Here is a 13,275-nt window from a genome sequence, read left to right as displayed (position 1 = left end):
CAAGCAGTGAAAATTAAAATCGTGGTTGGTTTTCGCGGAGTTTTTCTAGGATATTCAGTGCTAAGGTGCAAGAAAGATAGAAATTACAATAAAATAAAAGTTTTTAAAAATGTTTACAATTTGTGCATGTAATTATTTATAAAAAAAATATTGTTTTGCGCTTATTTTAGCATATGGTACTTACATATGTGTACCACTAGACTTATAAATACTGCATAATGTGACTCTTCGTTTTGATCAAAATTTATATTATTCTTACAAAATGGACCCTAAAGATATCCGAAAAATCCTGGAAGACGAAGCCGATAGTCCCAGCGACTTAAAAGACTTCTCTTGGGGAAGTTCCGACAATTTTCTCCCAAGTGATTGCACTACTTCCAGTGATAGCGAAGATTCAGTAGACGAGGAGAATGAGGATGCTGACGAGAGACTCTTACCTAGTGGTGTCTTGAGCTCTAACAACGGTAACGATGATACTGAAAGCGACATTGATGACGTCGCTTCGAACCCCGGCGCATCGAAAATACATAATATTGGAATACTCCTGATGAAAATTTTGTACCAAAGAAAAAAACTGTTTATGGACTTCGGAACTGCGCAATATCAAAGCACATACCAAGGCATTCAAGTATGGATCAGACACGGAATGAAAGAAGTATTGGTATTGAGTAATTGTCACTAATCTTCTGTGACTAATGTTACAAAAACGTTGAAAACAGGAGAACAAATTCTAGCGCATGTCCAAGTCAAATAAAATTTTATAGGGAGATCATGGGAGGCGTCAACTTGCCTGATCAGATGTCTGGGCTCTATGAATACGATAGGACATCGGATAAATGGTGGAAGAAAGTGTTTTACCGTCTGATAGGTAATGATGACAACAGTGAACGCTTGGGTTATTTATAACGACCTCAACCGGAAAAAGATATCATTCAAATAGTTTTTAGTTAATTTGATCCAGGACGGTTTACAAGCTACAGCCGTTCGTCGGTCAAAACCTGGACGAACACCACAAATTGCCAAACGCAAGGCAATACACCTTCCTGTTGAAGGTACTACACGACGTCGTTGTACCTATTGCAGTTCTCAAAAAATTCAGACTCGCACTAAGACGATATGTAAAGAGTGCCAAGTACCGTTTTGCAAAACGTGCTTCGCACCTTACCATACGTGAATTTTATGTATAAAGATATTTTTCACTAAAATTTTCTTGAATAATATAACTATTAAAAAAATAAAATTAAAAAAAAATAAATAAATAAATAAAATTTACATTTTTGTGTATATTATTTCTTATTTCTAAAGTGTGTTTTACAGGACGGCTGGTACTTATTTGTACCACATAATATCCCGAGTGGTACAACGGTTTACCACTACCCACCGCGCCACCCTGTTATTGCATCTCAGATTTTTAATAATTTTTAAATTATACATCACCGAATTAACCGACTTCGATAAACAATTTTATTCCAGGACTGCTGTGCGAATGTCGTGTCGAAAGGGTTAAATACAAACACAGAAAAGTAACAATATTCACTTGTACTCGTAAACTCTTGTTAATTCAAGATTTGATATTAAGCTACTTTTACTCAATAATACTACGAATTTTATTAAAATTCTATTATTACAAATGTTCTTCTAAACGTTTGTAATACCGTGCAAAATAAATGTGCAAGACGAACTGTCAAAGGATTGATAATGAGAAAAGAAAAAAACAAAAACCCAGTGAACCAACAATGAGATTTGATAGAGCTTTTGTAGTTTTTAAAAGTGTTAAATTAACCTTTGGCCTTCGATAAATCATTATTTTCAAAAAAAGGGAAAATTTGGACTAAAAAATCGTGATAAAATATATTTTCATAAAAAGTGAAAATTTTTTTTGTGCGATTTTTTATTCCACTTTTTTATTTGGAAATATACATACCATATATATAATATATATACCTTCTGCTCAAATATGAACGAGACGTTATCAATAAAACGGTCCGCGGATGACATATGGCAAAAATAAATTTTTTGTTTTTTGGTAGGACTGTTATAAGCTTACATGGCAAATTTCAGCGTGATATGTCACATAGTTTGTTTTCTGTGCTACTGTAAACAAGTCAAGCTCGAGTGTGTTCTTCGAATTCTCTTTTATGACTTCAATTGTCTCAAAATGTTTTCCACGGAGCGGCAACTTGAGCTTGGGAAACAGGAAAAAGTCACATGGAGCCATATCAGGCGAATACGATGCTTGCGGAACGATATTAACATTATTTTTGTTCAAATAATCGCGAACAAGACGTGATGTGTGAGCTGGTGCATTATCGTGATGCAAGAACCATGACTTGTTGTCCCACAATTCCTTCCTTTTAAGACGAATGTTCTCGCGCAAACGCTTTAAAACGTCTAAATAATATTCAGCGTTAACCGATTTTGCGATTTGTGCGATTTTCAAGCACAATTTACTTTACCTTTCCGATGTTTTCGTCGTTTACTGATGTTGCTGGACGCCGTTCATGAGGCAAGTTTTCAACCGATGTACGGCCCTCTTTGAACGATTTGTACCACTGGAAAACACGTACACGCGATAGAGCAGAGTCCCCATAGGTTGTCTGCAACATTTTTAAGGCGTCTGAAGCCGAAATTTTGTTAAAATAACAAACAAATTCTTTGTTCAACTTGAATTTCCATCGTTAATTCGAAGAACACACTCGAGCTCGATTTGTTTACAGTAGCACAGAAAACAAACTATGTTACATATCACGCTGAAGTTTGCCATGTAAGCTTATAACAGTCCTACCAAAAAACAAAAAAATTATTTTTGCCATATGTCATCCGCGGACCGTTTTATTGATAACGTCTCGTTCATATTTGAGCAGAAGGTATGTTACAAAAAAAATATTTTTATAAATAGTGAAAATTTGGAATAAAACCTGCGCGTTATTTAGTGGAAATTTTCGCCTGCGGCGCTTTTTTGTTTTAAAATACATATGCATAAATAATATTTAATTGAACCTCTTTGGTTCGATGTGAGTTTATTACTGAATCTTTTTCATAAAATTTCTTATTCGTCTAACTTAAGTCAAACAAAACGGCAGAAAATGCAAACTGTAAACAAGTGCAGACGAAATCTAACACTTGTTTTACAAATTGCAAAGCGAACGTTTTGTTAAGCGTGTGAATGTGCATGTCAGCATATTCACACGCTTAGGTGTTGTCTTATAAAATAAGTATGCGAATATAGCATATACGAATATAACATATACATACGTTACTCCTCCAACCTTAGAGAGGTTCGTGTCCTCACGAACAAGTAGTATAAACTTAAATATAATATATACGGAATATTTTTTTTTTTTTTTTTTTTTTTTTGTTTATGGTACATTAGTGTTAGCGTTACTAACATTTCCCTTACATTTTTTACATTTTGAATTGTAGAAAAATAAAGCAACTAGTAACATGCCTAAAGTAATCGATATTATTAAAACTATTGAGATTTTACCATTTTGGCTCTCAATGTGGTCAACGTGTAACTTTATATCTGTTAACGTTATATTTTCAAATTCAATTTGTTTTATTTCTTTAGCATATGGCATTAGATTTACAAAATCTTTAATTTTTTTGATTTCAATTATAAAATCGTTAATTTGAATCTTACAATTGTCAAAAGTTATAATATTATTGCCAGCTATTTCTAACTTAAGATTATTACAGTTTTGAATACAATTCGTTTTGTTCATATTTTTAGTGATAATTATATTTGGAGCGAAATAATAAAGCCCAGACTTGGTATTTTTTGCATATTCGCATTTGGTGTTTATGTTGTTTAATATGTTTCTAATACATTCATTACTTTCGGTTTCCAATTTTTTTTTATTATTTACTTTGTACAAAGTTTGATTAATAAGAACGTATTCCTGGTTAGGGTCTACTTTAATTTCAAAATGTTGACTATTTGGTATCGGAAAAATACGAAGTTTTGGCAATGTTCTTATTTCTTGCGGTACAGACAATACAAAATATAAAATATTCTCAGTTTTCCAAACTGATGTTCTTATTTCCTCGAATTGGTCTGATGTAATTTTACTTGCTGTCTCTAAGTCAATAAGTTTGGGGTTAATGATTCCCAGCCTGGCCAATTGCAAACCCAATTGCACGTCCTGTACATGCTCAATGTAACTTTTGATAGTGTTAAGAAAGGTATCTGACACTATTTTTTGAGTAAATTGATTTTGTAGTGAATTAGTAGTATTTTTGAGTTGATTAAAGAATTTATGTTCCTCATTTATGTGCTGTATGATTGAATTTAATTCTTCTGTATTTATTTGGTTTTTCTGAATATTTTCTAACGCTCTTTGCATTGTTGCTCTATCCTCTTCATCAAGTGTTCCGAACAGAAATTTTAAACTGCTGCCTATTGCATTAAAAAGCCCTCTTTTATGCCTAATGTGAAACATTTCTTTTTCTTTTTCAGCTAATTTTATGTATCTTGTAATTATATTCGTTTGTAATAATTTGTTTTCATCGAACTCATGTTTAAGTTTCTGGTATGCTAGCTCAATTTCGGTCCGGTTTACGGTTAGAATTTTGTTAGTGAAGTTAGTTGATTGATAAAATTTTCCTTGTTCAGTAATTACGTATCCATGCTCGTTTTCAACTTTGCTGACCTGCATCATTTGATTGGTCGAAATTGGTATTTGCATCGTTAACATCAGAATGAGGCAGATTTTCACCAGACAATGGTGAATTTTCCCGGTTTTGTTGCGTGGAAATTTGGTTCCTAGAAATATTGTCAGTATTACTTTTCTTTTTTCGCTTGAATTGAGATTTATATTTTTTTGAAAGCCTTGTCCGGAATTTCACCACATGGTGATCTTCCCCTACATCTTGTGGCATTACTTTGACTTTTTTGAAAGGATTGGCTTCTTTCTCCAGTCTTTTCCTGGAATTCTCCGCTGATACAAATCTGGTATCGATTTGATATTCTTTTCTATTCCTGTTTAAATTCGCAATTCTTCGTTCTTTCTCTGCTTGCACATCCCTTGACGGAAATTCTTTATTAAAAAAAATGGTATAAGGGGTTTGGCCTGTTGTTGAATGATTTATTATATGATTATAAATGAAAATAGTTTGCTCGATTTCATGGTGTTGGAGTTCTTTATCTTCTGAGGTATTAATAATACGAAGTTTTTCGTTAAGGCTTTTGTGTAGCCTTTCAATATCTGCTATTCCTGTTTTCCCTGTGGTAGTTTCGATTGCAATATTTAGACTTCTAAGCCATTCCTGTAGACTAATATTTATTAAACCACTATCTTGGTCTGTTTTAATTTTCTTTGGAGGACCCATTGAATTAAATATTTTGAGTAAAGCTCGTTTAGCTTCCAACCAATTTAGATGATCGATTTTTTCTACCATCGCAAATTTTGAATAAATATCAATACATGTCAGATATGAATTTTTTTTCCATTTCCATATATCTATTACGTATTTTTCCCTTGTTGTGTAAGAAGGAGGAGTTACTTTAAAAGGCATTTTTCTCCCAGTATGGTCGTTTTTGCACTCATTACAAAGTTGGCAACTGTTTATTATAGTCGATATTTCTGAAACGTAGTTCGGGTAGTAATATTTTTTTCTAAATTCGGTTTGAATTTTGTCAATACCCTGATGCAAGCCTTTCAAATGAATTTCTAAGACAATTTCTTTAAATTTCTCGTAGGAAGTGACATCTTCCAAAATCTTTGTGGTTCTCAAAAGTTTATTTGTTTGAGTTTGGTTCACCAATTTTGCGTAGACGTTTTGAAATACTTCAAAGTCCTCATCACATTCGAAGAAAATAGCGGCTGTTGTTCCCGCTAAATTTTCTAAAATAAATGTTTTTGCGTAATCTACCGACATTGTAGTATAGAATATAGTGTTACGAGTATATTTTTTAAATATTGTTTGTAAAACTGTCCTATCTCCCGTTGCAGATTTTTTAAAAATGTACTGCCGTCTAAATGAATTAAGGGGTCTTTCTGAAATTCCTATATAATTTGAGTTATCCTCTTCCGCAGAATGCGCCGTTGCATCATCAGATTCCGCATTATTGTTATAACAATTTGCTGATTTTACTCTTGATAAAGCATCGGCAACGTGGTTTTCTTTGCCTGGCAGATATTTTATATCAAAATCATATTCGTTGAGTTTGATTTTCCATCGCTGGAGTTTCGAGTTTGGCTCCTTTAAATTGTGTAGCCACTGAAGTGGTCTGTGATCACTATTTATGAGGAACTTCCGGCCATAAATGTAGGGACGAAAATATTTCGTTGACCAAACGATTGCCAGCAGCTCCTTTTCGGTGGTCGAATAATTAGTCTCATGTTCATTGAGAGTACGACTACCGAAACAAATGGGGTGGCCGTCTTGGCTAAGCACGGCTCCAATTGCAAAGTTAGAAGCGTCAGTGGTCAACACGAATTTCTTATTATAATCAGGATATTTCAGAATAGGGTCATTAGTAATGAGAGTTTTGAGTGTTTCCACTGCTTTGATATATTCATTATCTAAGGGTGTAACTTTTTCACCCTTTTTTAAACACTTAGTCAGTGGTTTGGTTATTTGTGAAAAGTTTCTTATAAATTTTCTGTAATATCCCGCTAACCCAAGAAATTGTTTTATTTCTTTCTCAGTTTTGGGCACTGGGAATTCTTTTATTGCTTTTATTTTATCGGGGTTGGGTTTGATCCCACTTGGTGTTATGATATGCCCCAAAAATTCTGTTTCTCGCCTCATGAACTCACATTTGTCTGGTTGTACCTTGAGGTTAGCTTTCCTCAACTTTTGAAATACTTTTTCAAGGGAAACTACATGTTCCTGAAGGGACGTACTAAATATAACTACATCGTCCAGATAAACCATGCAGTCTTTTCCTATTAAATCCCCTAAGACTGAATTCATCAATCTTTGAAATGTCGCCGGGGCATTCTTCAACCCAAACGGCATTCGTGTAAACTCGTAATGCCCATCCTGAGTTGAGAATGCGGTCTTTGGGCGACTATTTTCATCAAGTTCCACTTGGTGGAAGCCCTTCGCTAAATCTAGGGTTGAAAAATATAAAGAGCGACCCAACTTGTCCAATACTTCATCAATTACAGGGATGGGATATTTATCATCAACTGTGATGTCATTCAACTTTCTATAATCTATAACCACTCTCCATTTCGGCTTGCCCGAGGCGTCCATTTTTTTTTGGGACTACCCATAAAGGTGCGGAATACGGAGAATGACTATGCTGTATTATTCCTTGATCTAGCATGTCAGCAATTTGTTTATTAACCTCGACTTTATGAATCTGGGGATACCTATAAGATTTAGTATATACTGGATCCTCATGCTTGGTTATTATTTTATATTTTATGGCATTTGTTAGTGTTAATTTCATTCCGTCCGAATAAAAAACATCACTATACTTATATAAGAGCTTATCTAGTTCTTTCTTTTCTTCTTTATTTAAGTGTTCTGTTCGATATTTGGTTGCTAATTTTTCACCATATAAATTTATTTCACTTTTTCTAGCATTCGTATTTTCTTTTATGATTCTTGAACCAAAACTATATAACGCATTACTTAGCTCGATTTCACTTGTATTATAATCAATTTTAGCTTTCAGGATTTTGAGTACGTCATTACCCATTAAGCCATCGAAATTGCTAGAAAAATTATGTACGTAGAATTTTAAACATTCTGTTGTTATTTTAGGTTGATAGATATATTGAGCGGTGCCCAGTATAATATTTCCCTTTATTGTTTTAACTTTCACTTCTTCGACTTTCATAACAGGCGTCTTTAAAATATTCTCGTTAATCAAACTAATTGTAGACCCTGTATCCACCAAAAACTTAAGTTTCCTACCGTTTATTGTAAGTCTGATAAATGGTAACTCGGATCCGAGGCTAGTACATGAAAATTTTCGCCATCTATTTGCATTGGCTGGGGCGCACCATACTGCCTTATTCTAGATTGGTTTGAATCGTATTCCCTTTGTCTTTTAAATGGCTGCACAGGCCGATACTGTGATAAATTCGGATTACCGGTAAACGAGTTATAATTTTGCAAATACGGACGATTAAACTGTGGGTAATTTTGTGTTTGCCTATGGGGAACCGCTACCTTTCTTAACTCATTGCCAACTATTTTAGCATGGCTAGGGACGTAAAATCGGTTTTGTTGTTCATATTTTCTATTAGCGTTAAAATTATTAACCCTTGCTTTGTAGGAGTCTTCAAAAACTTCTTCTTTACTCAACAACACGAAAGCTTCATTTAAATTTTTTATTAAATTTGCGTTCAATAACGCGGTCAAATTAATTGGTAATTCTCTCTTAAACACTTTAATCGCAATTTTTTCTGCTTCATTATTCAGAAAATTCGCTTCGATATCACTTGTTATTCTCATTTTCACAATATCTCTAATTCTAATCAATAATGAACTTATTTCACTGAACAGATTTTGTACACTACCTTTACGTTTGATGTATTCTAATCTTATAATAAGAGTTTCAGGACTTAGGTGCTCACCAAATTCCAGTATGAGGCATTCTTTGAAGGATTTCCAATCCGTAGGTTGGTGTCTTCTTATTGTTTCCAAAGCTGGTCCTCTTGTTAGTTGTAGTATGTAGTTGAAAAAAATACTTCTCTCGTTGGGGGGAAGTTTGGCAATTTCTGTGATCAATGCTTCCAATGTGTTCAAGAAAAACATGAGATCCTCTCTACTTCCATCAAATGGTTTGATGATCTTCAAATTTTCAAAAATAAACGCACGTGTGGATTCGGTCATGTTGTTTCGTTGTATATTTTCCTCTAATTTGCTGCTTCTCAATGATAATTGCTCCAACAATTGCTCTATGCTTTTATTTTCTTCGATGCTCATTTAAATGTTATGCGTCGTGTTAAATATAAAGGAACTAGTCCGTTTGACGGTTACCTTTGCGTGGTACCTTTGAGCGACTGCGCCAATAATATTTAATTGAACCTCTTTGGTTCGATGTGAGTTTATTACTGAATCTTTTTCATAAAATTTCTTATTCGTCTAACTTAAGTCAAACAAAACGGCAGAAAATGCAAACTGTAAACAAGTGCAGACGAAATCTAACACTTGTTTTACAAATTGCAAAGCGAACGTTTTGTTAAGCGTGTGAATGTGCATGTCAGCATATTCACACGCTTAGGTGTTGTCTTATAAAATAAGTATGCGAATATAGCATATACGAATATAACATATACATACGTTACTCATATATACATGTTACAGAAAATAAAAAACCTTTTATAAGAAAAAAATTTTCGCCAGGGTCACTCATAAATTTTACGATAATACAACATTTTTATAAATAGTTTGAATTATAAAATCTAAGTTAAATGCTTGCTGGGTTAACAATTGCTTTATACATTTCTCTTCAACGATATTTCAGTACAAGATGCAAATACGATCTTAAGAAACCTAATTTTTAAGCTTTTCGTGGGGGTTCTATAGGGGGCCTAGGAGGTTGGAACTTTCATCGTTATAATCGTGTGATCTTGCTCTTTCTATTGGTCGTGTTGGATGGTGCCATGCCCCCTCCCCCTCCGCCCTGCATCCAAATATATCGTGGTAGTAATGGAAAGTTTAGTCAAAAATGATGTTGTGAAAGAGGTTGTATGTTGATGTTTATGCAGACCAAAGTTTATTCTAGTTTATTCATCTCCTGTACTATGATATATCTAATAGTATGTTTCTGTTTTTCCGGCAGCGACTCAACTTATTTATCTTCTCGCCCCATATTTCTATTAGGGTCCTCTCGCCGGCCTGCTGCCATTTGCTGGCACTATCTCTTATTGCTGGCAAATGGAAGAGATAAATTAAATGAAATCTTAGCTTTAAATTCGTATTTTCTCTATCAATGATTTTCATAACAAATAATAATAATGAAAAGCAAAGAACAAGAGGGAGAGCTGTCAATGTGAATTACAAATGCTCCATGGGAACAGGGTACTTCGCGAATTAAGTGCCATTGAAACATAGAATTAATAAAACTATAGTCCGAACAATTCAGAATTTAGTTTCGCTACATTTTTTATAATTAAGCTCACTGCAAACCTTTGAAAGAGTTTATTAATTAAAATAAATTAATAAATTAAAATACTTCTTCTATTAAGGCGTTATACGCAGTTATGAAGCAAATAAAAGACGGGTTGTCAAGGATTTATCCTGAAGAAACTTTAGAATATTTTAATTTGAAAATTTTTGGCGGTTATAAAAGCATCCTTCAAGAACGTAACAAAATTTTTTATTTATGGAAATGTTGATTATAAAGCGCGCTGTAGGCGATTTCTGGAACCTCCTTTAAAAAAAGACGATTTACGGTGTACATCGTAACTCAGGATTGAATTATCTGAAATCAAAAAACCAAACCAATTTTGTTAATATATTAGATTATCTAGTAATTAATCGTTCGGCTAATCAAAATAGTGAATTTTTACAAAATGGCAGCTTTTAAAAGAAATGATTTCGATTTTTACGTTAAAATTTGGCCGTAAATTGATTATAAAATGGAAAATAAGTATCAGATTTACAAAAGGAACGATTAATTACTAGAAAATGTATCTTTAAAGATTGAGTTAAAACGGTTGACTGATCAAACAAGCCGTTTTCGAGATATCGTGTACACCGACTTGAAAAATGCCGTTTTGAAAAAAACACGTTTAAAGTCTGTCAACCTACCTTAAAACGTGCCGAGGCATCTCTACATATTTAGGTATAACTCCGAAAGTATTGCTTAGATCTACTTCAAATTTCGTGCGTATACTTTTGAATATACGTACATTACAAAAATGCAATAAAAAGAATCGATTTTTTTGAAAGTCATAACTGCGTATAACCCCTTAACCAATAAATGTTAAATTTTGAAATGATCTTTGTGACAACTTTTAGTAAACCTTCACCTCTAGCTTGATAACCTCTGACACGATTGGGTCTGACGGTAAACGAGGGCAAAACCAAGCATTTGCTGATGTCCTGCAGGGAGTAGCGGCGTCTGGAACCACAGATCGAAGTTAACATATATTTATATTGGCTCCAGTCCTGAAATCAAGTGAAGGATAACTCTTGTCAACAGGTGCTACTTTGGGATAAGTGCGCAATTGAGTAGTAAAGCCCTCTCTCGACGAACGAAAACAACGTTTTGCAGAGTACGCTCATCACCCCGTTGCTCTTCTATGGCACTGAAGCCTGGAGAGTCAAATAATCAGATGTAGTCTTGGAGTTTTCAAGTGGAAAATACTTCACAAGATCTTTGGCCGTGCTCGCGTAAATGACGGTTACCGTATTCGAATGAACCACGAGCTGTATGAGCTTTACAGAAATATTGGCATATTCAAACGATTCACCTTGCAGCGACTAAAGTGGCTGGGTCATGTCGTCCGTATGGAAGGAACTGTGAAGATGGTGTTTGAAACGGTAATTGGCGGTCCACGGCGAAGAGGACGTCCTCGTGTCCGGTGGAAGGACCAAATTGAAGATGAACCTTGCTTCTCTTGGCTCAAGAAACTGGAAAACGTGTGCGGAAAACAGAGACATCTGGCGAGACTTTATCCGGGAGGCTATAACTTGGTAACGGGTTGTTACGGCTAATTAAGTAAGTAAGTGGGATTTTCAGTCAAATTGTTAGATGTAATATGTACTTGTATTTTAAGTCACTAACCTAACCTCAGTGGTCGCCGTAGCCGAATGGGTTGGTGCGAGACTACCATTCGGAATTCACAGAGAGAACATAGGTTCGACTCCCGGTCAAACACCTAAATTAAGAAAAACATTTTTCTAATAGCGGTCGCCCCTCGGCAGGCAATGACAAACCTCCGAGTGTATTTCTGCCATGAAGAAGCTCCTCATAAAAAAACATTTGCCTTTTGGAGTCGGCTTAAAACTGTAGGTCCCTCCATTTGTGGAACAACATCAAGACGCACACCACAAATAGGAGGAGGAGCTCGGTCAAACACCCAAAAAGGGTGTATGCGCCAATTATATATAATGGTTGTCAAAAAAGTCTTGCGGTATTTCAGCAAGTTTGTCTTTGCAAGCGCGTAGTTCTAGTTGTATTCCTCGCATCGGTTCACGCTAGAGCTTTTTGGAAAGCTCTTTTCACGTGCTAACACGTGTTTGATTAATTGTTGTTTGCTTTTAGTCGTTCGTGAGTTATAGCGTCGCAAACATGGAGCAAAATAAAGAGAAAATACGTCATATTTTACAGTACTACTACTATAAAGGAAAAAATGCATCTCATGCTGCCAATAAAATTTGTGCAGTTTATGGACCCGATACAGTTTCCATTTCCACCGCACAACGATGGTTTCAACGTTTTCGTTCTGGTGCAGAGGTGATCGAAGATGCGCCACGGTCCGGAAGGCCTGTCGTCGAAAATTGCGATAAAATCGCTGAATTGATCGAAAGAGACCGGCATAGTAGCAGCCGTAGCATCGGCCAAGAGCTGGGCATGAGTAATCAAACCGTTATAAACCATTTGAAGAAGCTTGGATTCAAAAAGAACCGTTTTTGAAGCGGATGGTGACTGGCGATGAAAAGTGGGTCACTTACGACAACGTGAAGCGCAAACGGTCGTGGTCGAAAAGCGGTGAAGCTGCCCAGACGGTGGCCAAGCCTGGATTGACGGCCAGGAAGGTTCTTCTGTGTGTTTGATGGGATTGGCAGGGAATCATCCACTATGAGCTGCTCCCCTATGGCCAAACGCTCAATTCGGACCTGTACTGCCAACAACTGGACCGCTTGAATGCAGCACTCATGCAGAAGAGGCCATCTTTGATCAACAGAGGCCGAATTGTCTTCCATCAGGACAACGCCAGGCCACACACATCTTTGGTGACGCGCCAGAAGCTCCGGGAGCTCGGATGGGAGGTTCTTTTGCATCCACCGTATAGTCGGGATCTCGCACCAAGTGATTACCACCTATTTCTGTCCATGGCGAACGAGCTTGGTAGTCGAAAGTTGTCCACAAGAGAGTCCTGTGAAAATTGGCTCTCCGAGTTTTTTGACAATAGGGAAGCGAGCTTCTATAAGAGGGGCATTATGAAGTTGGCATCTCGTTGGGAACTCGTCATCGAACAAAACGGCGCATATTTGACTTAAATCGCATTATTATAACCAATTTTATGAACAATTGAAGATTCAATAAAAATGCCGCAAGACTTTTTTGACAACCTTTATATATATATATAACCTACTGAGATAATATAAGTTAGTATGCTTCTTGATGTTGTCCTA

This window comes from Anastrepha ludens, chromosome 2 (genome assembly GCF_028408465.1).
Source record: "Anastrepha ludens isolate Willacy chromosome 2, idAnaLude1.1, whole genome shotgun sequence".
NCBI lineage: Eukaryota > Metazoa > Arthropoda > Insecta > Diptera > Tephritidae > Anastrepha > Anastrepha ludens.
The sequence above is the reverse complement of the archived record's forward strand: the minus strand, read 5'-3'. Positions refer to the sequence as shown.